At 33.6% G+C, this 8,209-nt stretch overlaps 1 protein-coding gene across 1 annotated transcript in view; it reads left to right on the forward strand.

Annotated features, from left to right (window-relative positions):
- LOC100554980 (zinc finger protein 420) overlaps positions 1-8,209 on the forward strand; it is a 32,728-nt gene that overhangs the window by 16,138 nt on the left and 8,381 nt on the right. The window lies entirely within an intron of this gene.

Raw genomic sequence — 8,209 nt, forward strand, 5'->3', positions numbered from 1 at the left:
TTTTTCTTTCATATTTTAATAGTTTGTTGCTTCAATGATATATTAAAGATCATTAAATATGTAACGCTTTGATATTTTAATAGTTAAATAATATAATAACATGGCCACACAGCCCGAAAGACATACAACAACCCAGTTAAATAATATTGTTGCTTCAATAATATATTAAAAATAATTAAATATGTAATGCTTTGATATTTTAATAGTTAAATAATATTGTTGTTAAAATGTATTTAATATTATATTATTTTAATAATGTAATACTAATTATTACATTAATAATGTAATAACATTAAGATCATTAAATGTTATTTCTTATTAGTTTGGTAATTTATATAGTATTAAATATTATTTAAGGCTTTGATAATTTCATGTAATTTAATTGTTTAATAATGTTAAGTGCCATGCAATAAATAGCCTATTATTGGGTTGTTGTATGTCTTTCAGCCTATTATTATTATTATTATTATTATTATTATTATTATTATTATTATTATTATTATTATTAAATAGTATTTAATATCCCAGTAATTCAATAATTTTTTATAATGTAATGGTATTCTTCTTTCATATTTTTATATTTTGTTGTTTCAATGATATATTAAAGATCATTAAATATGTAACGCTTTGATATTTTAATAGTTAAATAATATTGTTATGAAATTGTATTGAATATTTTATTGTTTTAATAATGCAATACTGTTAATGTTAACAGTATTTGATACTTAATAATGTAATAACATTAAGATCATTAAATGTTATTTCTTATTAGTTTAGTAAATTCTTTTTTTTTTTTTTTTTTTTTTAATAATCTTTATTGAGTTTTATATACATGTTAAAATTCTATACTGGGTCTCAAGACTGAGGGTTCGGGTGGGGGGGGGGGAGGGGTGATGATGGGGATAGACCAATAGGGAGCCCGCAGGGAAAGACCCCACCAAAAGAGAGAGAAGTCGGGGGAAAGAGAAAAAAAAAAAAAAAAAAAAAAAAGAGATTAAAATCTTGAGTGACTTCCGATCATCTTCCTTGAGGGTCTTGTCTTATCCCTTACTTAATTTTCCATCTCTTTCTTCTACGTCCTCCTGTCCTATTATATTGTCCTTTTGTTGGTGATTTTATCCTTATTCTTTTCTCCTTGTTCTATTTTCCATATTCTTTATTTAAGTAATTGGTGATTTGACTCCAATCTGTCTCTCTTATTGCTTCTCCTTTATTTTTTGATAATAAATATGTGAGTCTATCCATATTTCTAATTTCCATAATTCTTATTATCCATTCTTCCTCTTCTGGGATTCGTTTTTCTTTCCATCTCTTTGCGAAACATATCCTAGCTGCTGTAGTCATTAGGAAAAGTAGTTTGTCTTTATTTTTCCCAAATTTTTGATCCGTTATTCCTAATAGAAAGATCTCTGGTTTTAATGGAATTCTTATTTCTAGCATTTCTTGTAATCTTTTTCTTATTTTCCCCCAGTATTTTTCTGCTTCCTTGCATGTCCACCATATATGGAATAGTGTTCCTTCTCTTTCTCCGCATTTCCAACATTTCGTATTCACGTTTTTGTAGCATTTCCCCAATTTCTTCGGCGTCCAGTACCATCTGTGAGCCATCTTTATCCAGTTTTCCTTTAAGTCAATTGCGCATGTGTATTTCAGTTTCTTTCTCCAGATTTCCTCCCATTCCTCTTTCCTTATTTCTCTTCCTATGTTTTTTGACCATTTTTCTTGATATTTCTTTGTATTTTCCCTTTCTGTATCCCACTCCAATAATTTTTTATAAATCTTGGCTATTATTTTCTTTCCTGATATCATTATTTTGTCCCAAAACGTTTCCCCCTCTGCAAATCCAAAGCTTTTATCCTTTGTGAATTTTTCTTTTACTTGCCAGTACTGGAACCAGGATATGTTCTTATCTATTTTATGCATCTCTTGTTGTGACTTCAATTTCCATTCTCCTTCCTTCTTTTCCACTAGTTCCTTATATCTCGGCCACCGCCTCCATCCCATTTCTCTCCGCTGGACCGCTTCAAGTGGTGACAACCAGAGTGGTATTTTATTGCATAGCCTGCTCTTATACTTCATCCATATCTTCAAAATCGCTGATCTTACGAAATGGTTTCCAAAATTTTTTTCTTTCTTTTCTTTTTCGTACCATATATACGAATGCCAACCTGATCTTAATCCTATCCCCTCCAGAGTTAATATTTTGTCTTTCTCCATTTTAGCCCACTCTCTAAACCACGCCAGAGCGCTTGCTTCAAAGTATAATTTCAAGTCCACCATTGCTAGCCCTCCTTTATTTTTTTCTTCTATCATATTCTTATAATTTATTCTTGCTTTTTTCCCCTGCCATATATACTTCATTAAATCTCTTTTCCATCCATTTATTATTTTTTGATTCCTTATTATTGGCGAATTCTGAAAGAGAAATATCATTTTTGGTAGAATGTTCATTTTCACACTTGCAACTCTTCCTAGTAAAGATAAATTTAGTTTCCCCCATGCTTCCAGTTCTTTTTTTATTTCTTTCCATTTTTTCGTATAGTTGTTTTCTAGCAGTTGAAGATTTTTTGGTGTGATTATGATACCCAGATAGTTTATTTTTGTTGATACTTGTATGTTCCATTTTTCTTTTATTCTTTCCTGATTTTTCTTTGTGATATTTTTTGTGATTGCTTTTGTCTTATCCATATTTATTTTGAATCCAGCTACTTCACCAAATTTATTGATTGTTTCCATCCATTTTGTTAATTTTTTAAGAGGTTCCTCTATTATACAGATTAGGTCGTCTGCATATGCCCTCACTTTATATTCTTTTCCTTGTATTGTTGCTCCTTTTAGTTCTTTTTCCTTTCTTATTTCATTCAGCAATATTTCTAGTGTTAGTATAAATATTAGAGGGGATAGTGGGCATCCCTGCCTGGTACCTTTTTCTATTTTTATTTTATTCGTCTCTTGGCCATTTATAATTATCTTAGTTTCTTGCTTTTCATAAATTGCTTCTATGATATTTTGGCAGTAGTATCCTATATCCATTTCTTTTATTAACATCTTAACGAAGTTCCAATTGACATTATCGAATGCTTTCTCCGCATCCAGCGCGAGAAGCATTACCTCTTTCTGATTGTTTATTTCATAATATTCTATCAAGTCTATAACTGTTCTTACATTTTCTTTTTGGTGTCTGTCCGGCAAGAAGCCTGTTTGATCTTCCTTTACCCAGTCTTTTAGAAATCTTTTGAACCTTTCCGCAATCACGTTACTAAATATTTTATAGTCTACGTTTAATAATGATATCGGCCTGTAATTTTTAACATTTTCTGGGTCCGAATTCTCTTTATGTATTAGGCATATGTTTGCTTCTTTCCATGTGCTTGGCATTTTCTTTTGTTGTCTTATTTCGCTCATAATTTTCTTCAAATAGGGGGTTATCTCGTTTTGGAAGGTTTTGTAATAGATCGCCGTTAGTCCATCTGGGCCTGGGGCTTTGTTCGTTTTCATACTTTTTATAGCTTTTATTATCTCTCCTTCTGTGATCTCTTTATTCAATTCTTCTCTCTGTTCTTCTGAGATTCTTTGTATGTTACACTGTCCTATATATTCTGTTATCCTTTCTTTATTTATCTGTTCGTCCTGATACAATTTTTTGTAAAATTTTGCAAAATTGTTCCTTATTTCTTCCTCTTGAGTGTATATCTTATCTGCCTCCTTTAATTTTGTCACCACAGTAGCTTCTCTTTTTTTTCGTAACCTCCTCGCCAACCATCTTCCCGGCTTGTTCGCATTTTGGAAATAATCTTGTTTTATATATTTAAGTTGGTTTGCTCTTTCCTCCATCTCTAGGTGTTCTCTTTGCTTGTGTAGTAATTGCAAATTCTTTTGAGCGTTTTCATTCTTTGGCTCCTTCTTAAGTAACTCCTCTTCTTTACTGATTTTTTCCATTATTTTTTCGAAATCCTGCCTTCTCTTTTTTTTCTTTAGTGCTTTTTGTTGGATAAAGTACCCCCTCATTACCGCCTTACTGGCCTCCCAAACTGTGTACAGATGTACTTCTGATGTATCGTTTTGTCTAAAATACTCCGTTAGTAATTTTCTGTTCTTTTCAATGTCTTCTTCTTTTTTTAATAAATTGTCATCCAGTTTCCACCTTACTGTTTTTTTTGAGTTATAGATTTTTAGTTCAATCGGGCAATGGTCCGAATCCAATCTTGGTAAAATCCTTATCTTATTTATTTTTGTTACTAGAGATTTTGAAGTCCAAACCATATCAATTCTGGACCAGGTTTTGTGCCTGGACGAATAGAAGGTATAATCCCTCGTCTTTTCATTTTTCTCTCTCCAAGCATCTACCAGATTAAAATCTTTTAACATATTTATCATTTGTTTTGGTAGATTACCCGAATTGCTTGTTTTGTCTTTCTTCTTCCCCATTTCTTTACTTCTGTCCATTTTTCCGTCTATTACTCCATTGTAGTCTCCTACAATCATTAGTTGATCAAATTCCTGATTATTTATATTTTCTTGTAGCTTGTCTATAAATATCTTTTTTGAGTCATTTGGCGCATAGATATTGCATATCAATGTTTTCACATTCTGTATCGTAATGTTTACGCCCACGAATCTTCCTTCCCCGTCTTTGAAGGCCAAATTTGCTGGTATTTCTTTGTTTACATACGTCACCACGCCCCTTTTCTTCTCTGCTGCCGAGGCATAAAATGCATTACCTAACCTTTTATTTTCTAAATGTGCTACATGTCTGTGTGCTATATGTGTCTCTTGTAATGCAATAATTTGACAGTTTCTTTTGCTTAGTGTGTCAAAGATTTTATTTCTCTTATATTGTGAGTTCAGGCCATTAACATTATTAATATATACTTTTAATTCACTTAGCATTGTCCTTCTTCTTTTTGATTTTCTTCTTCTTTCTCCTCTTTTTCTTCCTCTTCTTCCACTCTTTCCATACTTTCCTCCTGTGTTTCCTTTACTCTGTCCAGGTTCGCTATTTCTGTATTTCCTCTTAGATTTAATCTATAGTTTCCCAGATCCATCTCTTCCTTATCCGGAGAGAACTCTCGCAATCTCTTCTTTTTCTTCTCTCTTTCATTGTTTTCATGTTCCTCCTCTTCTCTATCCTTCCCCTTTTCTGATTTAATTTTTCTTAAGAACTCTTTAGCACCTTCTTCTGTGGTTATCCAGTATTTCCGTTCTCTAAATGTCGCCATTAACCCCTCTTCTCTTTCCCATTTAAACTTTATTTTCCTCTTTTTTAATTCGTCAGTGAGTGGGGTATATTTTCTTCTTCTGTTTATCACCGAACTTGGTTGTTCTTTTAAGATGGCTACCTTTTTTTCTTTAAAGTAGATTTGTTTTCTGTTGTTTATTTTCAATATTTCGTCTCTTATTACTTTCCTTGTCAGATGTACAATCACATCTCTTGGTGTTTTGTTTTTCTTTGCATATATTGTATTTACTCTGTATGTCCTATCCATCTGCTCTTCCATTTCTCTCTCTGTACATCCCAGGAGATTGGAGAGTATCTCCACCACCGTCAGTCTTATATCTTCTCTTGGTTCTTCCACTATGTTTCGTAACCTTAGCTGGAACTCCATTTCTTTTGCTTCCAGTTCTTCCTGTTTCCTTTCCATTTTTCTATTTCTTTCATGTATTTCTTTTATTTCCTTCTGCGTGGTTTCTTGAATTTTCCTTAACTCCTTCTTCTCTGACCTTAATTCTCTCAAATCTTCCTGGATTTGGTTCATCTCTTTTTTCATTTCTCCTAGATCTTCCTTCCATTCCTTTCTCATATCTGACATTTGTTCTTGCACCATCTTTTGAAGTATATCCTGCTTCTCTTGCATTCTATAAACCTCCTTCATCATGTCTCTCATCATATCCCTGAGATTCATGTCTTCCGGTATGGATGATCTCCTAGGTTGGGTCTTCAAGTCCTTTGTTTCTTTTTCTCCCTTTGGTTTGTAGTGTGCCATTTTATTCTTATTTCTTCTTCTCTCCTTCTTTCCCTTCTTTTATCTCTGCTCCTTCTTCTTTAGTTCTTTGTCTCTCTCCTGTAATTTATTTATTCGTTTATTTATTTGTTACTCCCTCGTGGTATTCCCTTACCTTGCCCTTATATCAATATCCTAATTGCCTCTTTCTTCGTTTATTTATTTATTATTTATTTATTTATTTTCTTTCCCTTCCCTAGTAAATCAAATTTTTACCTCTACTGCTTCTTCGTCTGGCTCCTTTTGTCTAACTCCTTCTTTTGCTTCTTTGGCCTCCTTCTTCCGTTCCTTTGTCAATCCAATTATTCTCACCAGCTTTCCTTCCTTATTTATTGATTGATCTTGCTTTTCACCTGTTGGCTCTCTCTCTGTTCTCGCGGGGTACTTTTGGCACGATCTCACTTTCCCTGTGTCAGCGTTTTCCCTTCTCTGTCCCCCGTTCTCGCGAGATCCCCTTGTGGTAGCGGGAGGATTATTTCCCCCTCCGTTCTCTGTTTGCTTATTTTCCTGGAGTCAAAACAGCCTCCTTTCTCAAGGCTCCTCTCAAGGTCAGATCTTCCCCTTCTCTGGTTTGTTTATTCTTTACTTTTAGCCTTACAGGTCCCTTCAACAAACCTCTGTGTTCCTCCCACGGCTTCACTCTGCCTTTGTGTGTTTTTCTTCCGTCCACCTCTTCCCCTTCTTTTGAGGCGGCGGCTTCTTGGCTCACTGGGTTGTTATGCCATGATCTAGATTTCCTAACTAGTGCAGTGATCCAAATAATATAGGTCCCGGATATAAAGTATTAAGTAATGTCCCACGTATTAGTTATGTTTAAGCACTCCCAGCTTAGCTCCTTCCCTTTACAATTGAGATTTTACCTTTATTTCCTTTATTTTCCTTTCCTTCCTTGTCGTTCCTCTGTGTCAGGCTCGCGCTCCCTTTCCTCTCTTCCGGGTTACTCTCTCCTATTTTGTCCGTTCAATTTTTTTTTTTTCCGTCTCCTCACCCTTCACACTCTTTCCTTCCCCCTTCCTTTCCAGGGGACCTTCTTACCCTCCAATTCCGACAATCTTTTCTTATTTATATATATTTGTCTGTTTCTTTACCTTTCCTTTCTCGTCTTGGTGGGCGCGCGCGCGGCTGGAGATGTGGCGGGTTTCCCCTTGCGTTCCGCTGCGATCCGCCGTACTGATGGACCATCTACCGGATCCTTTTGGGTGTGCGCGAATGGCGGAGAGTCAGGCACTTTAGGAGGTGCCGGTTCTGGCTGCAAAGATCGGGTAGAGCATGAGCTCCCTCCCCCTCACGGATAGAGTTGAGGGGGACAGCGAAACTGAGGGTGCCAGCCGATGGTCCATTAGTTTAGTAAATTCTAAACTAATGTTATTTCTTATTAGTTTAGTAAATTCCATAGTATTAGATATTATTTAATACTTTGAAATTTTAATTTAGTTTAATAATAATAATATAAAAATAACTTTATTTTTATATCCCGCCTCGATCTCCCCGAAGGGACTTGGGGTGGTTAACATGGGGCCAAGCCCAGATAATCACAATAACACAAAATAATATATATATATATATAACACATCAACACAAAATAAAATACATATATAAAACACATCAACAAGCAGAAATCAAAACCAGATAAAAACACACTCAAATGTTACAAAATAATGTTAAGTATCATGCAATCTTTTGAGAATGTAATAATAGTAATATCATAAAATAAACATTTAAGAATGTAATAATATTAAGATCATTAAATATGACTTGATAATTAATAGTTTGATAATGTTTGATGTCATGTAATATTTTGATAATTAATGTAATATTCTGATAATTTTAATAAGATCATTATGTTATTTAATACACATAATATCAATATTATTAAATATCATTTAACATTTTAATATGGTAATTTAATAATATTAATATCCCCAATTGTTATTGTATTAATTGATAATTTAATATTTTAACATAACCCACTAGGCAAGTGGTTTTCCCCCCTCTAATTCTGGATTATTGGTACAGTAGAGTCTCACTTATCCAACACTCATTTATCCAACATTCTGGATTATCCAACACATTTCTGTAGTCAATGTTTTCAATACATCGTGATATTTTGGTGCTAAATTCGTAAACACAGTAACTACTACATAGCATAACTGTGTATTGAATTACTTTTTCTGTCAAATTTGTTGTGTAACATGATGTTTTGGAGC

This window comes from Anolis carolinensis, chromosome 2 (assembly GCF_035594765.1).
Source record: "Anolis carolinensis isolate JA03-04 chromosome 2, rAnoCar3.1.pri, whole genome shotgun sequence".
NCBI classification, from domain to species: domain Eukaryota; kingdom Metazoa; phylum Chordata; class Lepidosauria; order Squamata; family Dactyloidae; genus Anolis; species Anolis carolinensis.